This window comes from Maylandia zebra, linkage group LG15, assembly GCF_041146795.1.
Source record: "Maylandia zebra isolate NMK-2024a linkage group LG15, Mzebra_GT3a, whole genome shotgun sequence".
In the NCBI taxonomy this organism is placed as follows: Eukaryota; Metazoa; Chordata; class Actinopteri; order Cichliformes; family Cichlidae; genus Maylandia; species Maylandia zebra.
Window position 1 is genome coordinate 16,339,761 of NC_135181.1, and position 24,789 is coordinate 16,364,549.

At 39.4% G+C, this 24,789-nt stretch overlaps 1 protein-coding gene and 1 long non-coding RNA gene across 6 annotated transcripts in view; one reads left to right on the forward strand and one right to left on the reverse strand.

Annotated features, from left to right (window-relative positions):
• Nucleotides 1–24,789, forward strand: part of dlgap2b (discs, large (Drosophila) homolog-associated protein 2b) — a 121,194-nt gene that overhangs the window by 44,440 nt on the left and 51,965 nt on the right. The gene's annotated exons all lie outside the window — the stretch shown is intronic.
• LOC143412640 (uncharacterized) overlaps nt 14,654–24,789 on the reverse strand; it is a 39,245-nt gene continuing 29,109 nt past the window's right edge. Inside the window, exon 3 of the long non-coding RNA XR_013093150.1 lies at nt 14,654–14,720. This is a non-coding gene — a long non-coding RNA (uncharacterized LOC143412640). The remainder of the gene's footprint in view (nt 14,721–24,789) is intronic.

The following is a 24,789-nucleotide window of genomic DNA, read 5'->3' on the forward strand; positions in this document are numbered from 1 at the left end:
CCACCACGTTTTCCTGTGCTGCAGGTATTTCTGCCAACTGATTCAGAGAAAATGAAAATCTGCATTGTAAATTATTTTTTACTTACAGTGTGACTCATCTATCTTGATCTTTTACATCCTGGGTGACGGACGGTAGCATGTTCTTCGTGGCTGTCAAATCGAGTCAGCCCTTAGAGCGATTAAAAGCGTTTGGGTCCTTTGAGTAGAATGGATAACGCTGAAGGTTTAAAGCCAACATGCAAGTCAAAGGACAACAGCCTCGAGCTCGATTCCCAGCTTATTTTTGCTATTTTTTTGGAGACTCCAGCTTAAAAAAAAAAAAGCACATTGCCTCTTACATAACAATGGAGATGGGCATTATGGTTTGCCAATTGCCATTATAAATGAAGTGCTTCTACAACCTCTTTAAAGCTTTTTCATTACTCGATTGGATTTTATTAATCTGCAGTGATATTTCTTGAAATACTCTCATTACTGAGGACACTTAAAGCTGAATGCTGTGACTCACAGACATCCATGTAAGGCCAGTTTGAGGATTTTTATCGACCATTTCAAAATAAAAGACCAAAAAAACCTAAATTTTATTCTCTAACACGAGAAATTCAAAAGGACGTCAGAATAAAAGCAACACATCATCAAATGCAACTCAGTATGACAGACTGGTATGAACTGATTTACCTCTGTTCTGCGTCTTGGACACTTAAATGTTAAATCAATGCAAGACTTCTACCTCGTATAGAAAATGCATATTTATCCCAGCTTGACACTGAAAATCAATACATTACTTTCTCTACTAGCAGGCTGTGCACTGTGATGCTAATAATAGCAGGACCTAACAGCAGCATATTTGGCTTACTAAGCATAAAGTTGAATGTAATAATGTTTCTTGGTTAACAAATAAGTAAAAATAAATACATGCATAAATAACATAAAACCTGTTGCTATTGACTGTTAGAGGTTGATATGTCAGCATAGGTGAATCTGGAATCCACTGATGGACGTGTGAATAATTCCAAGAGACTAAATAAACTAACAGACAACAATAACACGGAACAGTACATTTTACTGCAGCTCGGCACAGTTTGTGTCAAATGCCCTGGAGCTATTACTCTTTACTGGATGCTGAAAGACTAAAGGGTAGCATCTGTGATTCTGGTGCTTATTTTATTGCCTGAGATTTAGGCTGTGATGAACCATGACACCCAAAAAATGTGGTTATAGTGGGGTTTCTCTCAAGGGGGCTCTCTTGTTTAGAGATTTGTAGTTTATTTTTTTTCAGTTGGTGGAAAGGGAAATTTGGGCAACAGTAAGAGAGATGAGGAGGAAATATAAAAGTGTTTTAATCAACAGACAAACCCTGAAAAATAGCTGCAGATAACCATAATTCCTAAACGTTAAAATTGGCTAATTAGTGCAAAATAAGTATGTGTTTTTCAAGACAAGAGCAGTCACAAAGTGCTTCATAGATGTGCAGCCACTTGCATCATATAATCTATGAATAGCCCTCCTCTACGGGGGGGAACTATCCATAGAGCATATCGTGTGAGGCTTTTTAATGCTGTTAAGTTGAGCATTTTAACATGGGACTCTATAGAGAAGGAGCAATTACTCGGCTCGAGGAAGAAAATGGATACGTATAATCTTACATTTACAAAGTATAGCAAAAAGACATTTGCAGGACAGGCTGGCCGGACACACCAATGAATCTTTTTGGATTCTTAAGTTACAGGCTCCCAAATACCATGTTTGTATTTTTTTAATGCATAGATATTCTCTGTGGTTGATGTTGCTGTTTATTTAACTTTTAATCAAATTTGATAAATATTGTAGGCTTTACTGTGTCGATGTCCCTTTGGACTCCTACAGCTCTCCAAGATTCCTCCTGTTGCTGGAGAATCACTTGTCGAAGATCCTAATCTTAATCTAAGTGGAAGCTTGCCATTGGTAGAATACCACTCTCATGCAATGAGAATAAAGTCATTAAAAATTTTATTTAAAAAGGTGGCGCAGTTGTCACTGTTCCCTACATTGTTACCAGGCAGAAAGTCCTGGGTTCTAATCTAATCTGCAGTCTTTCTTTGTTTGCTTGTTCTTCCCGTGTCCGTGTCGGTTCTCTCTGGGTACTCCAGTTTCCTCCCAAAGACAAGAACTGGGTTAGGTTAGTTGGTGATTGTAAACTAACCATAGTTGTGAATGTGATTGTGAATGTGTAAGTGTCTATGTAAGCACTGCAACTGATTGATGACCTATCCAGGGTTTACTACGTCTCTTGACCTAAAAAAAAAACTGGGATAGGCTATGGATGGAAGGAAGAGAGTGCCTTGGATTTCTTTGATGGGAATTATCTTGGTTTTGGAGCCATCCTTAAGTGGCCACCAGAGGAACTGCAGTATGTGACCTTTGTTTGTTTTGTACGTTGTTGTTTGATCTAAAGGCTAAAGGTTGACACTGAATATGCAGTCTGGCTGTGAATTGCAGACATTGTTGCGGTCCTGTTGCTTGCTATCTGTCTTCTCTATATCTATTCATATCTATATGGCTATCTAGCCCACAGCTTCCTCACCTCTTCTGTCAGGTCAACACCAATGGCAAACATGTATTTGAGTATATATGTTGGCAGCTACAGTGTGTGTGTTTTACCTCATGTACATCAAGGTATATCCACTTTGACGGCCACAGCAGAGCATCTGTCACAAAACCTGGGAGTCACAAGTTCCCATCAGCCAGCACTGTGACAGTTTGAACTGGCACCAGACTGACAGATGGAGCGACATGCAGAACAGCATTTTATTGCTTTGTACTAACAGAAAAGAGCTGAGATAAGATGGGTATATACAGGTTGTTTGAGCATAAGAAGAAATGATGAATGAAGGCAAATTTAGTGTTGGGATTAAGATTCCCATTCTGCTCCTTGGTTGCTGTACTTAGGAAATACATATTTGGGTTAGAATTAAAGTTAAGAGATAAAGAGTGTCTTTAGCAGTGATTCCTTTTCTCTAATTCTTTTTAGAGAATACTCACACTTTACATTCATGTAAATGCAATACACTGGTGTTAAATAATCAGAATAATAGCACAGATCGACAAATATGTCACTTTACATTTACTTTGATAGAATAATCACTAATTTACTAGTTAGTTCTATGTTAAGACTTTTTCTCTTGAATGTATATCAAATGAAAGTTTTTGTGCGTCTGGTTTTAAAAATAGAAAATATTAAACACAAATGTTTCTCAGGCTCGCTGTGCAGGCATCTTAACCACTGAGCATCTAGGTTGTCAAATTCATTTTTTTCATCCATTTTCTGCTGCTTATTGGAGTCTGTCTTACCGGGCTGGGTCTAAACAGAGATTCTCAGACTCCACCTCTCCTAGCTCCGTTTAAGGGTCACTGAGCAGCCAGCATAATCTCTCCAACATGTCCTAGATCAGTCCTGGGGTCTCCTCCCAGATGGACATGCTCGATACATTCCTCAGTCCTCCTCAGGAATATGCAGGCTGCCCAGATGTCAGAGTTTTCCACTCGCACTTGAAAGCAGCTTACATTTGTGAAACTACGCGGAAAAAGTTTCAAAACCACACACGCACACATGACTTTTTCTGTGCATATCAGCCAAACCATGCACAGCTTGTATAGTTGAGCAAAAAATATCTTTATTTCAATTCAATTCCGTTTTAATTGTTTAGCGCTAAATCACCACAAAGACCACATCAGGACATTTGTTCACACATCAAGTTTTTTTTACTGTGAAAATGATCAGTGATTATTCAGGTTTGGATGCGTTTATAGAATGGCTTTGTTCTCATATTGCTTTGTATAAGTATGTAGTTTGGAGCATGCATTTGTTAGTACTAAAAGATTACACACAAATAATTGCACACATTGGTAAATCTTCGTTTAACCTTATGGGTCATATCATACACATTTGCAACACTTGTGAGATCATTTTCACTCTATAGGGGAGAAAAAAAACATTTTATTGATATATAATGTTGTTTTTATTATTCTGCTGTGTACAGTTTCCTTGAGTGTTCTGAAAGGCGCTTTCAGATAAAATGTATTATTATTATTATTATTATTAGTTGATGTTTTTAATATATTTTATGATATAAATATTAATTTATTTTCTCTTGTCTCTGTCTAAAATTGTTTTCAATGGATCCAAACATTCCTATTTGTAAGAAAAAAACCCCAGAACAATTACATTTTTTCTGTCTCCCCAAAAAACAAGTTCCCTATTTGATTAGTCAGTGCTAAAAGATAAAAAGTACCCTTGCCCCTCGACAGGTTTTTCTACTAATTGGTGGCCATGTTCCCTGAAAATCTATTAAATTAAAAGGAAATAAACAATTTGAGATTACTCTTAAAGTTAATTCATCATTTGTCAAAATGTTAACCCTTCAGTATTTTTAAATTTCATCTAAATTCTTCCCTTTTAAATCACTCTGTTTGACTACACAAAGAGCCCTTCATCCCTGTGTCAAGAGATAGGTGGTTTCCACAGCAACGAGCTTTTATCCTAGCATCTCTAGAGCGGTAGATAAATGGTGCGACCTGGCCTGGACATCTCAACAACACCCTGCTGCGACCTTCACGACCTGATTGTAAATCTTTATTCTAATTAATTTAACACTAATGAGAATACTTATTACACTTTGAATAATTTAACCGCCATTAAAAGAAGAGTGCACACAATATGCTGTTTTGTTTATGGTTGTATGTTTGTAGCGATGAAGCACTAAAAGCTTTGAGCCACAAAAGTGTTTTTTGTTGCTAATCTACACTGCTATCATTATGTGAACAATCTGCCCTCTTAGGAAATGCTTTTGGGTTTCAACAGCCACTTCTTCCATTGTCAAATTTAAGAAGCACTGCTAGAGGGGCAGTCCAGCTGTTTAGTTTGCAGCACTTGCTCCTTTCATTATACAGTAGCTTAATTTTTCGTGGTATTGCTGCAGCATTATTTAATCTGTCTTCAGCCCAGACATGAGGAGGAGGGTCTGTCCTCCATATTTTATGTGCCTTGGATCTGGTTAGCCATCATGAAAGCTCAACTTTTCACACTGGCTGCTTGACAATCTGGTGCAGGCTGTACAGGTATCGGGGAGGAGTTGTCCCCCACTCCACACTTCATCCTTTCTCTTCCTCTCTCTCTCTGCTGCAGTAGACTCAAGACAGATGGAGCAGTACATGACAAACCAGCCTAATTAAGAGAGTGGTGGACCTTTGAATTCCCATACGTGGAAACCCTTTTCAGAACCGTGACAGAACAAGTTGGCAGCGGGGAAAGACGGAAAAAACATTTTTCAATTTGCATCACTCGTCTTTGTCCTCAGTGTGCTTGGCTTTAATGCAACCTAGAGGCCTTGAAAAACAGAGCTTGTAACAAATAGACCATTAAAATGTGTGCTTTCGATGGCACAGCGACTCAGGTCAATGCAGGACGGCAACATTAAAAACCTGATGAGCAACACGGTTGAATGCATTTACAAACACATGATTATTTATTATATCAACTTCCTTTTTTTAGTTGTTGGATTCAACAGCTCCTACAGATGGATAACATTTCATTAAGTAATCAAGTAAAATAGGGTGGAAAATAACACCCCATTTAAAATTCTGTGTAGCATTTATGTAAATTCTTTAAGGAAAAATGTGGAATTTTGTTACTGTGCCTTGTTTTAGGACAGACACAACAATACCTGAAATAAAATGCCAATTAAATTGATCATGAAAACACTCAGCTGATGAATCTTTAATGATAATTAGTTGTAGCCCTAGAAGAGTGTGTGTTGAGTAAAAATGTGTAGTGAAAATAGGGAAAGAATGAGTCTTTTATTTAACTGCATTTTCCTTCATTTTAATGCCCATGGCAAAAGTAAGGAACTTAAAGGCTTATTAAGTTCTTTCTTATGGCAATAACAACAGTTTGATCCCCACAGCCCAATAGTAAATTTTAATACATGAAAAGATTTGCTGTCAAGTTAGAGCAACACATCCTGTTGCATGAAATTCTGTATTAGTGTCACAGCACTAACAAATAGGAGATTGTTGTAAGGAGGTGCTTTATGAAGCTGGCATTTAAAACTGTCTTGTGTTCAATGTACTTATGGACATTTTTTTAATATAGCTACTGGAAACAAAGAATATTGTCAAAATCCTTAGAAAAGTAGTTTTATGGATGACAATCAATTAGTTGGTCCTTCATAAAGCACATAAAACATCATGGAGTGATTTAATAATGCGATGAATTGTTAGGAATTGGAATAATATTTACAGATCATATTATTTCTTATTAACGTTAGACATAATCATAATGGATTGCATTTATATAGCGCTTTTCAAGACCCTCAAAGCGCTTTACAATTCCACTATTCATTCACTCACACATTCACACACTGGTGAAGCCAAGCTACAGTTGTAGCCACAGCTGCCTTGTACCCTGTGCCATATCGCGCCATCGGCCCCTATGGCCAGCACCAGTAGGCGGTAGGTGAAGTGTCTTTCCCAAGGACACAATGACTGAGACTGTCCGAGCTGGGGCTCGAACCAGCAACCTTCCGATTACAAGACGAACTGTCAACTCTTGAGCCACGATCGCTGACGATTAATATCGCTATGTCTCTTTTCGCTTTATGTGTGGGAAGACTGGATGACTACCTCAGCTGTGTCAATCATTGTAAGCAATGCTGCTGTGGAGTAAATGTGAAAGGCTTACAGAGTGCTCTCACTTTGGTGCACACATGTGGCCACAAAGACCAGTGAGTGACACTGAGGGATAATATGCTCCTGTGTAGATGTACATGCTTCAGGCCAGAGTGAGCTGCAGCAAACGGATGCCTTTTACACACTGCACTGCACATCACTCACACAGATACTCTTTATTCAAGGCATATGCATGAAAAATGCTGTAAAAGCACTGCTGTTCTGTCACTGTAATGATACCAGACAAAGTGCGGTTTGGTCTAAGCAGGCATTGTGAATTAAACATTAAGGATGAAGATATATCTTGTGCTTTAATATTACCGTCCCTGCAGATATGATCACTGCAGTTTCAGAGGGAACTCCATTTCCAGAATTCAATTTCTGGAAATGGAGTTCCATTTGTCCTGTCTTGCTGTGTTCTGTGTTGAGTTGTTGCTGTCAAACTGAGCCTGATATCCTCATCTTAGGTGTTTATTGGAGCTGAAACAGATGGTATATTTTTGAAAATGTCACAAAAGCTGGAGCAATTTCATGTGACGTGGGTAATTTAGGCATTTAGACGGTGACAAATATAAATCATAAAATTTAAGGTACTGCTACTATCTACTTTAGTGAACCGGGGAGAATGTCTAGGTGCTTTCTGACCAAAGGAAGGTTGTCTTAGTTTTTATAACCTTATTGCATGTTGACTTCATGGATAAAGGACACAGTGAACCATGGAGCAGTGAGTTAAAACTTTTAGCCTCATTAAAGAAGAATACTGATAAAAGTAAAGACATGTACTGTAATTGGTACTGTTTAGTATTATATTCTATCTTTACCCATTCCTAGATGTCACTGTGAGACCCTGCACATGAGAATGTAAAAAGAGCTGTGCCAGCCTTCAGGGTTATAGGTCCTCAATGAAAAATAAAGTTAGATAGCACTGATACTCTGAGTTAAGTCATTTGGACCTCCCGGGTGAATCACTGGGTACAGTCACCACAGCAAGTGTCAGGGCTCTGTGTGCGGGCAGGCGGAGAGGAGGATCCAAACGCAGGACTCAGACACAAACGTGAAACTCAAAACCTCAGCTTTATTGCTGGTATGAAAACAAAACCTGAAGTGAACACAGAATATGGAGAACAGAAACACACAGGCATAATCTGAGGGTACGACGCGACACTGAGCACAGGAAAACACAGGGCTAATATACACAGGGTGGTAATCAACGAATGGGCAACAGGAGGGAGACACAGCTGGGAGAGATCAGGGTTAACGAGACGGGGGGAACCAAGCTGCACACACTAACATAAGACAAAGACTTTCACAATAAAACAGGACACATGAATTACTAAACAAGCATGCAGACTTTACACTGAGAGACAGACAGAATGACACATGGAACCTGAACTAAACTAAACGTGAGATATAACAAAAAACAAGGAGCAAGAGTCCACGAAAAGTTCAGGGGACCGACCGTGCACACGGCAACGATGGGCAAACAGTTCAGGAGGCCGACCACTTGGAAGGCAGTGGCGGCCACTGAGCAGGTCTGGAGGTCGTCCGCGATGCCAGCGGCAGCGACAAACCCTTTCCGGAGGCCGTCCCTGAAGGCCATGATGCCAACTTAGAGGCCCGGAAGACGGCCGGCAGAGGCGAGGTGGAACGGGTCGAGCTGGCTCTGACGGCGGTGTGGCAACCGCAGGACCAGGCGCGGAGGCTAGACCAGGCGTGGATGACAGCAGCAGGACGGCTGCGGAACCGGACGGCAGCGGCGCTGCAGGCAGTGATGCGAATGGTGATGATGTGGAAGTCGCGGGGGATGACTCAGCAGACGACGGCTGAACAGACTTCCCCGGACCATCAGCAGACGTGAGGATGTGCTGGACGGGCGACTCGGGCCCTCCAGCAGACGTGGCGTGAGGCTGGATGGGCGACTCGGGCCCTCCAGCTGGAGCAGATTCAGGGCCAGAGGCAATAGGGACCCCTGACTGAGGGTGAAGATGAGGCTGACTTAGCAGATGACAAAGCTAATGATTCCTCCACTAACTGCGCTACTGACTGGGCTATGGACTGTAACAAGGTTTGGAGAAGGTCTGATTGTGGTAGAGCCTGAGCTATGGGTAGCGGGGGTGAAGACTGAGCTACGGGTGACTGAATTTGAGATGAAAGCGGTGGATCAGCCAACTGAGCTGAAGGTGGCTGCTGATCAGCCAACTGAGCTGAAGGTGTGGAAATGAAAACTGCACCAGTCCGTACTACAGGTGACAATGGAAGTGTGGTTGGGTGATGATGGCGTGGGTTGCATTTCTTCTTCAAGGATGGATCAAACGATTTGGCAATAAACCTTGGCAAAAAATGCTGCCGTCGTTGAGAGTACCAGGTGGCGAGGGCCTCCAGGAGAACAACTGAATCCTCTTTCCCTGGGCCACCCATGCCAAACAGTTCAAAACTTAGCCTCGCTCTTAGAGCTGTTATTATCTGTTTGAGTCCATTTATATTTAGAAAACTGACAGTGGAGGCAGTGGACGACAAAAAATTATCAAAAAACACTACCTCCAGCTGCCTCTTGTAGGGGCTCGCGGCATGGACTACCCTCCAACAGTAATCCCAAAGGAGCGCGAGATTCTCTCCCTCAGAGGCGAAGCGTGAGTCTGCTGGATCCATTACTGGTCGCGTCGTTCTGTCAGGGCTCTGTGTGCAGGCAGGCGGAGAGGAGGATCCAAATGCAGGACTCAGACACAAACGTGAAACTCAAAACCTCAGCTTTATTGCTGGTACGAAAACAAAACCTGAAGTGAACACAGACTATGGAGAACAGAAACACACAGGCATAATCTGAGGGTACAACACGACACTGAACACAGGAAAACACAGGGCTAATATACACAGGGTGGTAATCAGCGAATGGGCAACAGGAGGGAGACACAGCTGGGAGAGATCAGGGTTAACGAGACGGGGGGAACCAAGCTGCACACACTAACATAGGACAAAGACTTTCACAATAAAACAGGACACATGAATTACTAAACAAGCATGCAGACTTTACACTGAGAGACAGACAGAATGACACATGGAACCTGAACTAAACTAAACGTGAGATATAACTGAGAACAAATCCTAAAGCACGGATAAATAGAAACAAGAAATAATTATCATCACTACGAGAATAAGAAAACAATCCATGAAGCAGAATTAAACCGAAATATAATAAACTCAAAATACTGGGTCCAACGGACCCAGAACCGTGACAGCAAGTACAGTTTTTTTCTTGGTCTTCAGCTTTCTCATTTCAGGGGATCACTGAATCCTCCAGTGTCCTCAGACTGGCCAACAATTACATTTCCCCTTTCTTTAATCTAGGAAACAATGACCTGAGTCAGTATTTAAGATCTTTGTTATACATTTTTTTAGTCAAATGAGAATAAAGCAATATTCCATTTGAATCCATTTCTGACTAACTGATTAAGGAGAAACTTTTGCTAAAGTCTATCAAATGTCTCAATATTCAAAACTCATATTCTTTTACACGGGGAAACTTCTGTATTAGTTACATACTGTAGTTTCCATGGAGATGTGTCAACATTTGGTATAAGACCTGAATGAGAACAGGCGTAATGCCAAACCTAAGCCTCCTACGCCATGTTTTGTTTTCTTTATCAGCTATAACTGGCCACTTCATTAGGTACACATATTCAACAGCTTGTTCCAGCAAATAACTAATCAGCTAATCACATACCTGCAGTTCATTACATTTAGGCATGTACATGTGGTCCAGATGGTCTGCTGCAGGTCAAAAACAAGTAACAGAATGAGAAAGAAAGACAAAGGTGGTTGTTGGTGCGAGGCAGACTGGTCTGAGTATGTCAGAAACAGTTACTGAGAATATACCAGAGTACCTTTTTACAATATAAAAGTCTCACATTATAATACATGTTACAGCACACGCTAAACACACTTTTGGCACCTTAGAACCGATTGAGCATTGTTTTCACACACAGCCTGTATGAGTATTATTGCCAACCATGTCAACCCCTTTATGGCCATAGTGTACCAATCTTCTGGTGGTTGCTTCTAGCAGGATATCACTCCATGTCTCAAAGTTGATCATCTCAAGCTGGTTTCTTGAAATCAAAGGACTGTTTACCAGATCTCAATCCAGTAGAGCTCCTTTGGGATGTGGCAGTACAAGCGATTCGCTTTATGAGTACTCAGCCGGGAGTCCAGTCAAATACTGGCAAGGCATACAGAAAGTGGCTGGTGCAGTTTTGTATTGCTTAAACGATGGATTAGTACTTTATGTGAAAGGCATTCAGTCACTTATGCTATCTCACATGGCTATCTTAATCTGTTATTTATTTAATGTTGTTATATTTATAGCATACCTCAGACTGAAAAAGAGACTGTACCAGTGAATCTGACCTAATTTAATGAGTTCTTTAAATGAATAATTTATATAATTTCTTCATTCATGTGGATAACTTATTACATTCCCAGTATACTGCGTGTCTGTATGTATAAGAAAGTATTCAGAAGCACAGATGAACACTGAAAGAACAGTATGTTTCAGTTCCAAATAAGACCATATCTTTTGTGGCAAATCAAAGTAGTGTGGGAGGCTTTACAAGCTGCTGCACAGTGAGCAGTTATGGACTTTATATCCCTATTTGGCGTTTTCTTCCGTTTAAGGGTGTAGGGAAGAGACAGAGGCTGCGTCCAGGGTGTGTGGCATCACTACAACATCAGCCAGTGTCTGCCAGCTGAGGAGAGAACAGCAGCAGTGGGAGGGAGTGGGCGGATATCAAAAGGTGAAATGCAGACTCTGCTGCAAAGCTACATCAAGCTGAATACGATCTTATCTCACTTGCAATCTTTAACACTCTTTACACTTAAATAATGTTCACTGTTATCCTCACATGTATTAGTAAAAGCACAATACTTTTATTTGCCGTATCGGTAAGAATGCAGGATTTAGTTTGGTAGTAATTTTTCATTTAGCTACAACTTCCTGGTGTAGAATTTAATTTACTCTTACAACTTTCTTCTTCATGATGAAAATTAAAATATTGCCAGGATATGAAAACTTGACAAAAAATCTCCTCACACAAAAAAATCATTATTTTTAAGGTTTGGTTTGTGTCAGCAGATGAGCTTGGAAGTTAGTAAGTTTATATGACGGATGTATAATAACTAAGCTCAAAGTATTTGTCCTTTCACATGATTTACAAAATCTGTATCTGACCAAATGTCAAATATCGTCTAGAAGTACTTTTCCAGGACTTTATGTTACAGTAATAAATTTGACATCTTTAATATGCTACAAAAAAGTGCATAGCCATCTTATAATAATCATACTAATACTACTGCTGCTACTAATAATAATAATGATAATAATAATAAGAAGAAGAATAGCACGGAGCAGAATTTGGGCTTGTTCAGGTAATTTTAAGGTTAACCCTGGGTTTTTTGCATCACAAAGACAATTAGCTTCCTGGTACATTACCATGGTAACTTGGTGAAGACCTAACCAACACACATTCATACAGCACTTTTGGTGCTTTGGCCACCAAATATCTTGTCACTTGCCTAATAAGGCAATTAATTAAGCTATCAATTAATCTAGAGCTCTTAGTCTGAATTCTTTACAAGTTTATATATATATCAACTTGTGTATTTTGAAATACATATGTTTTCAAGATGGCTGTAATCAAACCACTATTTAAAAGCATTTAAAAAGCCTTAAAGACCAATTTTCCACTTATTTTTAAAGAGTAGTTGTAATACAGTTCAGGTGATCTATATTTTTATACAATCATTGGAGCACATAGTAGGTATTATAAGAACTGTGCTGCAATGGTTTGAATCATATCTATGCTACATTGCCTTGTGGGAAGGTGGCCTCCTATAATGGTGCCATACATTCACAAATGTTTGTAGAAACATGCCTACATGCTTGATTTTATATACATGTGGCTTTAGAAGTTATTGGAACACCTTAATTCAATGATCCGGATGGGTGAGTGAATACTTTTGGTAATATAGTGTATGACTTAATGTAGGGTCTTTACATTACAATATCAAGTCCCTTGAAAAGACTGTTGTTGTGATTTGGTGCCATATAACTAAGGGCCAGTACCAGATAGTGCTAGATAAAGAAAGATTGTGTTAACAACAGAGTACAAGCTCATGTAGTAGAAGACAAAACTCGAGAGCTGTAAATACACCTCGATGTGACTACTGTTGCCTATTGGTGCCATATAAATGAAACTGAATTGAATTGATTGAACATAATAAGTCGACTATAAGCTTTAGCTTAACCTTTTTTTTAACTAGATTTAAACACCAGTATTTTATGTTTCCTATTGTATTACTTGGCTGGACTGAGCTGTGTAATCTTACTGAAATCTGCCTGTTTGTGTGTTTGCTTTTTTGTCCACAAACTCCTACAAGGGTTTTAGGGCTTGAGCAACCATAGCTGACACGCAGACACATTTTAGGCAAGGTTCCTGTCTTTGTCAGATATTATGACGATATTATGACGTCATCATGTCGCCTATTAACTACCTGAGCGGCTTTTAATATTAATGCACCTAATACACCTTTTACACCTCATTGTGTCACTTTTATTTCAACAACATAACATCCAATATATCTACAAAAATCTGAATTATGCATGACATATTATTATGCCATCATCTTGCCCGGCAACCACGTAGTAACGGGCTGGAATGATCACTTTAATTTCACAACAAAAGCATTTAATAGCTTCTAATTAAACCCCTCTGTGAAACTCTTCCATGCATGAATCATTAACCTGCCTTACCAAAGACACAAAAGAATAAAATAAATACAAGTAAAAAACTGTAAACGAGGCCCAAATTTATTGGAATTTGCTTGTACTACACTTTATAGATGCTGCATGCTTTAGTGATGATCTCCTGTTTATATGAGTCACAATCATCCAAATTAAGGACAAAGAATCACTGCATGGCAACATGAATATCATGACATGTGAAGTACACATTCAGAAGATACAACACATCTGTTTGCCCCCACAGTGCAAACTGTAAACCTAATCTACATTTCCCTGTACAGTCACCCCAGGATTTAGATTTTATAAACTCTCTTGACGTTGTTTGATTGCTCTGTAATCAGCTGTTTAGAAACGAATCTTTCCCCCCAGATTAGTCTATCCAGTGATCAACTAATTCATTTCAAGTAGAGTCAATTCATAAGTCAGTTTTTTTTTAAAAAGGGACTATCGAGAAGCTATTCGAGTTTTCTCTTTCATTAGTGAGTAAGTGGTTAATTACAATGTCAGCGTAATGATATAAATGTACTTTAAGCTATCTTTACTGGATATATAGAAAGATCCAGGGTTATTTTTCTTATGTCCAGTATAACACTGATGTGGTATGGCCACAATAAAAATGCTTACTAGTCCACAAAGTAAAGGCAGGCACCAATTAAAGAAAGGGCATATACTGTTATTCCAAACAAACAATGTTTTCACAGTGTTATCCTGCGTTTATCAAGACTTGGCAGGTTGCTTGTTTTGCCTGAGAACAGACTGGCAACATCCTGAATATTTTTGAAAAACATGTCCTTTGGGGGCTATTTGTGAATGAGCCTAAAATGTGCAAGCAGCCGTTCTAAAAATGTAGAAGAAAAGTGTGCACCAACTAAAGTTTTGTGTTAAATTCACTCCAAGTGACTTTCAGCTCTACAAAACTCTAATCTTCATACTGAAAGTGGGTAACCTATTGAAGACTCCCAGGCAGACTGGGAGGCCAGTGACATGTGCCACCAATCTGTGAAGGTAGTACAGTTAAGTTAAGGAGTTCACATATCGCATAGCAACTTGGTGTAGTCAGACAACACAAACACAAATCTGCCCAAGGAGGCTTGTGTCATCCAATGTTTGCATCAGACTGCTCTGCAAGTTTTACTAATACATACTGTAGTGCCCAGTGCAGTTTTCTTTGTGCGGGGGAGGTGACATCAAGGCTGGGGATGCCGGCAGGCTCAAAAAACTGGTAAAGAGAAAAAAAGTAGCTGTGTCATAGGGCTGACTCTAGATAGCCTACAGGCAGCAGCAAGGAGGAGGATCACTTCCTCAGGTTTATCTCGGACAATACCTCCCACTCACCATACAATGAGCTGATGCAGCATTGGAGCACCTTTAGCTTCCAGCTCTTTTGCCTCAGGTGAACGATGGGGTGTTTCAAGTGCTCATTTGATGACCACGCAATGCAGATTTCACAATAGCACCAATTTCAGGCACTAATTGAGTCCTGAAGCTTGGCCAAAAGCTAAACTCTTGGTGCTTATCTGGACTTTTTTACCCTATATGTTCTGTATTCTGTATTTTTTCCCCTTGTTTGTTATTCTCTGTCTCAACACATTCTGACATTTCTACACAGATTCTATCTTTAGATCTGCAGAACCCCTATTAAAGTTTTGCAGGCAGAATAAGTCAGGACAGGAGGTAAAGGAGCAATGTGGAGAAAACCAGCTGATTTAAAGTCATAGTATTTATAGTCACGGTATAAATGTCACTGAAACTGTTTTAATGTCATCAAAAATCATAGATCCAAATAAAAGCAGGGTGTCAGTTTTGCATAGCTGACATACAAAGTACGAATACTTCAGGTAGTCATTGATTATTTTTTCATCCTCAATAGTACAGTAGGTTCCAAAAAATGCAAATACTCCCTCTTGGCTCTTTAAGAGCTTACAAGTCTATGAAACATTGATGAGAGCTTCCCTGTTTCACAGCTTATGCAACAGCTATTGTGCTGCATGATCAACAGGCAATTTCCTCTGTGCTTCTGTCAGCACCTGATGCAGCCTGTATTATCTTTTGTTTTTGTTTTTTTGAAAAAGATGCCACACATTGAGGGGGAAGATATTGGGGCCAGTGTGTAAGAGAATAACGGAGAGGGGAATGCCTCTGTGTTTTCTCTGCTCTCTGGGAAAGCATTGTGTTGCTGGTTAAAGCTCTGCTGCTATGCTGCAGTCAGCGCCTGGCCAGCATTTTTCCCAAGATGGTTGCATAACTTGGAATAAATGAGGCCTTCCTCCTCCACACCAATGCACAGCTAGCTAATGCCACAGGGAGAAACAAAGAGCAACAAGGAGTCAAACTGTAGAGTATGATTCATGGGCTATATATAATGTCACTAATACTTTATTAATCACTGCTGACCAGTTGCAGGAACCAAAATCTGATAAGAATTGCGCTGGGAGACACTTAAAAGAAGTGGAGGATCTATCGGTTTTGTGAGGAAAGAAAAGATGAGAGGTAAGTGTGTTAGCCTAACTATAGCCTAAAAATCCTCCATTAGTATTATATGAATCATGAGATTAAAACACAGTTACCTAGAATATTTTGGTTCCTGCAACTGGTCCGTCGGGTTATTGTCTCCCCAGAAACACTTGTGCTTTTGGAAATCTTTTATTTTCCTATTTCTGTTTTCGTTTTTCCTATTTCAGTTGTGTTTTGTGTGCTTTTGCAGTGTTTTTTTTTTTTTTTGTTATTATTTGTTTGTTTGTTTTTATCTAACTGCCGTCAATAAATAATTAACAGAATATTTATTCTTACCTTACAAGTCCTCACCATGGCTAAAACAACCTCCAAAGGAAAAATAATGAAAGTAAGCACCCCTTTTCTGAGCCACCATTCTCTCCATGCATTACTCAAATTCTTGCGTATGTAATGTACAAATCCTCTTCTGGCTATTCCCTTCAGGGGAACCCAACACATCGAATGCCTCCATCAGACCCCATGTCATGAAATTCTTTTCTGTCAAACCAACTCTCTGCATATCCTTCTTCACTACATCCATGAATCTCCTAGGTCGTCTTCTTTCCCCTCTGCATAGCAACTCGATATTCCACATCCTTTGTACAATACTGTCACTATTGAAGAACAGAAAAAAAAGCAGCACAATCTAAAGCCTGAAACGTTGGCTCTTGATTTGGATCACCTGCATATACACTTACCTCATTATATGAAACTTTGGCCATGCTTAACGTCACCATTTACAACTGTACATAACAAGAATAATGAAATACATACTGGGTCCACATCAAGTCACTGTTGTTGATGAACGCAAAGTATGCAAAAAGCATATTTTTTAAGCACTTTGTCAACTCAGCAACCAATCGATATCGTCAACTTCAATGTACTGAATTCAGGAGATAGTGAGAGGGAACTTAAGGGGGACAACAGAGAGTTTTGATGGTGAAAATGAGAAAGAGAGAAACAGGAGAAGAGAGCGCTTTAACCACTACAGAGTAATTATTACATTAAAGTTGTACAGCGCTACATCTGCTGTTTTCTGTAGTCAACTCACCAAGCAGTGTATAACCTGTGCTGAAACACAGCATGAAAATAAAATATAAAAATAAATTGCATAACATGGCTGATTACACCCTCTGATGAATGGGAATGTTTTAGTGTTTTTCACTGTAGTTAGACCAATATTTAGAGCAAGGAAAGAACATAAATTGAATTATTTTAAAGTGTAATTTTATCCATTTATTGCTCTGCAACATTAAAATGGAGTTATTGGTACAAACATGCAGCGCAACAAATCCCAAGTCATGTAGTCCTGGGTATCCCTGGGCGAAAGGCATTTAAATTCTCAAAGCCTTACTATCCGGTTGTTCAGTGATGACGCGACGAATCCTACTTCCGGGTCTAAAGTAGTCTGCGTTTAATATGGCTTTTGTGTTGTTAACATGTTTAATGTTATGTATTTTCTTCTATTTGATCTCAAAAAGCTCCTAAAACAGTCAGTGATCCCTGTTGACCTCCCTCGGCTTTTATTACCGCTAATCATTTATTTAAGCTCAGTTTTTAAAACCTTAGGATGTAACTACAGCCCAGCCCATGCAGCAGTATATGAATGACTAACCTTGTATTGTGGATGGATTATCTCAGTTGTTCTCCTGGCTGAAGTTTGGTCCTTTTACAGCATCCTGCCATGCAATTACATTTGTTTCTGACCACCGAGAAAACTCACGTTAACTTTTATCGAGTGGGAAAAAAAGTTAGCTTGTTTATATTATGCTAACATAGCTATGTCGCTAGCGGTCACGTAGCATATCATTATATAACAGCTAGCCCAACTTCAGTAACCCTACAAACGTCACTGCTGTTTAGTTTTCTGTCTTCATTTATGCTGGAAGTGATAAGAAAGCTGTACGTTTTAATTTGTTTCCAAAATCCCGCAGTCAGGACATGCTATATTGTATTTAGATAGAAGCTAGCGAGCTAACTCCCTGCTAACTTCTAACTCCGTTAAATGTCATAAATTCCGTTTTCATGGATGCCTGGATGTTAAACTCAATTGTTACACCTGGTAGAGCAGAACGCTGATCATTTTATTAAAGATGAAAGACTTTAGACAGTTTTTCAACTCTCAGTAATGCCATAGTGATCGTTTGATATATGGAACTGCAGCGGAGTTTAGACCCAGACACGGCTAGTGACGTCAGACTGAACAACCGGATAATGTGCAGTTCATTTTTTGTCTTTAAATGTGTGATTAAATTCATAGTTTAGTTTTTATTGCTAAACAAAACCAAACCACCCCAACTTGTAACAGAACACTGAACATAGTAGCCCACATGGCAAATCAAGTCGTAGAGTCACGCATCAAGAGTCTGTATCGCATTACATAGTAGGTCTTTTCCCCCCCCCTTGTGAGACTGGGATACACCCCAAACAACCTTGAAAATCCTATTACAGTTCCTGGGATTTTCAGCAGTGGTTGCCATGACAACTGTGCATTTTATTTCTGGCTCCTTTGAAATGGTGTGTGCGATCAGAGATCCCAAACGTTATGTAAGGCGATGTGCACTGTTCCAGACTGGGGTTTTCTGCTGCAGAGAAGTGTAAGTAATTAATTACAGGGGACTTGCATGCACTCAAGACATCGCCTCCCTGTTTACCTTACAGTTTTCAAATCGCACTGGTAAGATGTAGGCTGTAATTGTTATGCAGGAAGATAAGCTGAGGATGGAGACTATTAATAATGGTGCCCATTCTGACACAATTCGTGGAAGGTTTTGTACATTTAAGATGTCTTTCTGCAAGTTGATGGACTACAGCGCCATAAAAATTGTGAAGATCAAGATTTATGTGAATATTGGTAATGCCTTTGATGATAAAAGTTCTATAATTAACAGGGCAGAAAATAATAAATTATAATTTATGGTTTTACATGACCTCTTTTGCATTATGTTTGCATATAAACAAGTTGCTAATCACTTCAAGGAAGCAATTTTCTCGTCAATCTCACAAATATCAGCAGTGCACACATTTGCAAATGAAGGTTGAAGATAGACATTGGATATTTTGCAAATCACTCCATAGTAATTACCGGTTTATGAGCTTTATAACACTATCATATTCTGAACTGATCTTTTTTACTCTCAGATGCTAATCATCAGTGTTGGGCAAGTTACTTTGAAAAAGTAATTAATTATAGTTACTAGTTACTTCTTCAAAAAAGTAACTGAGTTAGTAACTGAGTTACAATATTCTAAAAGTCATTAATTACTTGAAAAGTAACTATTGCGTTACTTTAAAAAAACGTTTAACCCTCTGAGGTCCAGGGTATAATTGGCCATTTTTAACTACTTTTGATTTTCCCTCCACAGTTCACCTTTAAAAACTATTTACTTTGTCTTGTTTGGTATCATCCTTTTCAGCACAACCTCATGTGTCTGAATTTACAGTTATGTTTTCATTTTGACATACTGTATTAACACAATTGATCTAAAATCAGACAAAAAAACAAAATCACAGCCTGATACCTGCAGGTCTGACAGCAGCAGGTGTATCACTCCTTTTTCTACCTGGAGACAGCAGTTGCCTCATTGTTCGGACACACAACACAAAACCAGAGGTGTGGACTCGAGTCACATGACTTGGACTCGAGTCAGACTCGAGTCATTAATTTTATGACTTTAGACTTGACTTGAAAAAATGTTCTAAGACTTGTGACTTGACTTGGACTTTTACACCAATGACCTGGGACTTGAATTGGACTTGAACCGGTTTACTTGAAAAGACTTGATATTTCACCCCAAATATAAAATTTAACATGCATATTATATAGAGATTGAAAATGTGACGTCATTCAGGGGTAAAACCGCAAAGGATTCTGGGAACTCGTGGCAAGAGGTACTAGCGCGCGCAGGCTTTCAATTGAAATCAGTTATACAGCGATAAAAAGAAACACAAAAATGTCAAGAAGCTGTTGTATTATTGACTGCAATAGCCGGTCGCATGACAGCCACGGGAAGCCGACGGGTAAAGAGATCGGTTGTTATCGGATTACGTCGTTGAAGAGAAATTGTTCGAGCCATGTTTCCGAAGTAACAAAGAGGCGACGGATGGCCTGGATTGCAGCCATTCAAAGACCAAATATAACGTCCCAGAACACTCCAGCTCACAGGTTAATCTGCTCCAAACATTTACACAAAGGTCAGTCTGCTGTTGTAGTTAACACGTCATTTTCATAACATAATTGGTGATATAGGTTACAAGCAAGTCTGGTGCTGAACAGAAATTGTCGCGCTATGCTCCTTTATTTATTGTGCATAAATAGTGAATTGTCCTGACACAATATTGCGTTTCGCTTCTGTTATTATGGTACATTGACAAAAACATATACTTTTATTCACAGGATAAAACAGTTTTTTTGTATCACTAATTGCCCAGTACGATTACAGCATACAGTATTATTGTCACTGCTACATTTCTGTAATGAACCAGAAATTATTTCCACTACTAATTAATTACCGTTGAGCTCAAAGGTTATATTAATAAACGGTTAACGAATGTGTATTTATGAAGACGATTTGTGAGACTGGTAAACTTACCTTTGTTCGTACGATGGTCTTTACTTTCTACACGGTGCATTTCAAGGTCCTGCACCCATCCGTCGGTAAACTGTACCTGGGCTTGTTGCAGTGACCTGAAGTTACTAAACTTCATGAGTGTATGCACTCACTCCAAGAACCGTATGATTATAAATATGCTACGATGAGATAGCTGACTTCATCTAACTAGCAAATGTTGGCCAGGCTACGTTGGTGATGCAGTTTTTTTTAATATGTATGATATTTTTGTCCGCATCCAAGAATAACATGCAGCTTATCTCAGAACTGTCGGTGAAAATTATTCTTGGAGCTAGGTTTAATTGAGCTGCATTTTAAAGAGGTACAATTTCACAATTTGTGTGTATTTTCTAAGTTCACTATTTTGTCATGTGTTGAGAAAAACACAGATTTAAAAATTACATGGTCTAACATTTACATTTAGCATAACTGCAACATGCTTTTTTCGTTGTTTTTTTTTTAAAGACTCGAAAGGACTTGAAATTCAAAATTTCAGACTTGTGACTTTACTCGGACTTTTACACCAGTGACTTGAGACTCGACTCTGACTTGCCTGACATTACTTGAGACTTGACTTGAGACTTGAGGATAAAGACTTGAGACTTACTTGAGACTTGCAAAACAATGACTTGGTCCCACCTCTGCACAAAACTATCCACAACACTACACACTAACTACACAAGACAACACATTAACTACACACTCCAAACACGCTAAACGTCACAAATCTCTCACATCTCAAAACTCGTTCTCTCTCTTTTTCTGCTGTCTTTCTCTCTCTCTCTCGCTCGCCGTCACTCCTAAAACTTCCCCTGTTGTTTTTTTATTTTTATTTTTTGCTCATACGCAGAGAGTGCTTACTGCGCTGTCGTTAGACAGTAAACATGGCGAAACAATTCATGAAAAAACACGCGTATATATTGTTTATCATGACTCTGGTTTTACGTGGCCTATCAACACAATTTAAAAACTGGTAAATCATCACCTTGTTGCTTTGTCTTTACGTGGTCATGTGATCGGCTTACCACGACTACTTTATTCTTCCTCAGTCAAACAGCAGCACTCATGCGATTGTTTTGCCCCCTTAGCTCCAGGTGTTTTGCCAAAAAGTAATCGTGATTACCGTCCGCAGGAGCGCGCGCAGCTGCTTAAAGCTGTAGCGCCCAGCTTACTTAGTAGTCAGCTACTTCCGTGCTTCTGTTTGTTGAAAAATAGTAACGGACCGTATTTTCTTGTTAGTAACTGTAACAGTGTTGTAACGATAGGAATAGTGATTAGTTAGATTACTCGTTACTGGAAAAAGTAACGCAGTTAGTAACACCAGTGGCGGTCCTAGCCAGTTTGGCGCCCTGGGCGAACACTCCCTCTGGCGCCCCCCCACCACCACCACCACACACACACACACACAAAACGTATTAAGGATTGTACATTAACATAAAATTGTTGTACACACACACACACACACACACACACACACACACACACACACATATGAAGAGAGAGAGAGTATGCATAGTATGCAAACGGCTACCAAACAGCCATCATAATTCGTCATACAATGAGAACAGTACGCATCAACAACTGACAATGACTAATTAATATTAAAATCTGTAACATAATGTATTGTTTGGAGTTTAGTCTGTTACTGTTGCTATTTTTACCATTTCTTCTGTAACTCACATAATTTCCTTGGGGATTAATAAAGTATTCTGATTCTGATTGTTTCAGGATGACCTGCCATTATCAATGACACATCTGCTTACCTGCATCTTTTGCTCGTTTCTCTTCCTCTTCTTTTCTCTTTTTCTAAACTGAGGACCTGATGGCTTTGAACTTTTCTTGTCCATCTTCCATTGGTTTTAATTTTGCACTCCAGTATGAACACCCATCTCAACCCAAGGATCACCACAACATGATCTAACACACCTACACTTTAGTTCACAGATTCACTTTGTCTAGGGTGCATTTCTGAGATTTCACACAACCCAGGATTCAAATCATGAATACATAATGGGCTTGGATTTACAAGATTATAAATGAAATGTGCTCTATTTGGAAGCAGCAAGCCCCCCGTCCCCTTTTGACGGCTTGTGTGTGAGACTTTAAATCATCAAACTGTAAATTGTTATTGATCCCTTTACCCCTGGTCCTAAAGTGTATATTTATTTTCTGACTCTTCTTACATATATTTTTTGTTTGCTTGCACTGCTGTAACTGGAGCCTTGTCGTCTCGTCTCTCTATATCAGGGGTCCCCAATCCCAGTCCACGAGGGCCGGTGTCCCTGCAGGTTTTAGATCTCACCCTGGGTCAACACACCTGAATCACATGATTAGTTCATTACCAGGCCTCTGGAGAACTGAAGACATGTTGAGAAGGTAATTTATCCATTTAAATCAGCTGTGATGGATCAAGGACACATCTAAAACCTGCAGGGACACCGGCCCTTGTGGACTCGGATTGGGGACCCCTGCTCTATATACTGGACTGTATGTAGCAGAGATGACAATAAAGTTTACTTTGACTTCAGCAGCAAGCAGGCGCACCGAGGGCTCTCGCGCTCACTTTTCGTGTATAGAATTTCGAAAAAAACATTAGTGCAGATTATAAGTCTGTATCATAATGTCTGGTGTTTTCGTGTTTGTTGGTTTATTTTTATTTTGTTTTACTTTGCGGGTTGTTTATTAGATGCTGCTCCAGCCGGTCAGAAAATCCCCCGCCGCCCTGCCCTCTCCTCTCTGCGCCGCAAGCAGCAGGTGCACCTCGTAAACGAAGGGCGCCCTTACTCCCAGCAAATTGGCGATAGAAAACCGATCGGTGTCTATGCCATTCCCAATATGCGCTGGCTGACGTCGGGGCAGCATGAGTACAAGCATTTTTTTTTTTTTTTGTCGATGCCCGTGATGCCGCCCCCCACCAAGATGCCACCCCGGGCAACCGCCCGTATCTAAAACCGCTACTGGCTGTTACTTGTAACGCCGTTATTCCCATCACCGCTAATCATATTATATTAACTACAGTGCAACATACAAACATTGTGTCCTCAAAGCTTTATCACTGAAAGAGTCTGTAAAACTATATTACGTACAGATTTACAAACAAAGTCTGAAAGTATAGCTGCAGAGAAAATTTGAGGGTTAAAACTTCAGAAACCTCTTAAAGTTAGGTTCAATCAGCCAGAATTAAAGCTGTGGATTTCAGGCTTGAGGAAAGTCTGTTTAAAAAAGCCAGACCAAAAATCTGCAAACTCTTTGATGAATATGGAATTTGGCATCATTACAATCAAAATTCAAAAGTAGTTGTTGCATTGCTTTTTCATGCAATGCAAATTCTAAAAATCCAATCTGTCTGTAAAAGGTCTGCACTTTTATTAACCTGAGCTACGTTTTACAAAGCACTTTATAATATGTTCTCATTCACCTACCTGTCATCCAGAGTAACCGGTGGTTCAGTGTCTTATCAAAGGATACTGTTAAACTGCTGAGCATCAAAAACCTTTGATGAATGGATAACCTGGTCTCACCCCTGAGCCTTTATTATACTTCTTTTACATTTTTTTGACTGTTGTACTACCAGTATCAGTCCAGCTGGGATGATTTTGATCATTTTGCGGTTAAAGCAGTGATGCTGTGTAGACCCAGTTTAGTTCTAACTTTTTCTGTGTTTATGTATGGACCATGTGACCCACCTCCAACCTTATATATTGACTTAAGACCAAGCAAGACCAAGTTCTTGGAGGTATTTTATATTTTCTAAATCTGTCATAGAGACTGGGGACAAAACCACGAGACAGGAATTAGGATCTTGGACACTGTATGTGGACTTCTGAACTATTCCTGAGGTTCATATTATTATTTGACCAATGATAGAAGTGCAATAATCACTAACACTTTCTTTGATTAATTTATTTTTTGTGACAACAACCCTGCTTTTAACATAATTAAATCAAGTTACCATGGCATAGGTCTTCGCCTTGCATCACTGCTTGCAGCCCTGTATTTTGTGAAGCACCTGTACACGCTTACAGTGCTCATATTTCTAAGGTAGTGTTGCACATTGTTTGCAATAATTCGTCCAGTAAGTTGCAAAATTGTGATACCACTTCATGGCAATATGAGATGCAGCATAAGACAACTAATAATAATAAACCATCACAACCCCATTGGGTGCGTTAACCCTAATTTTTC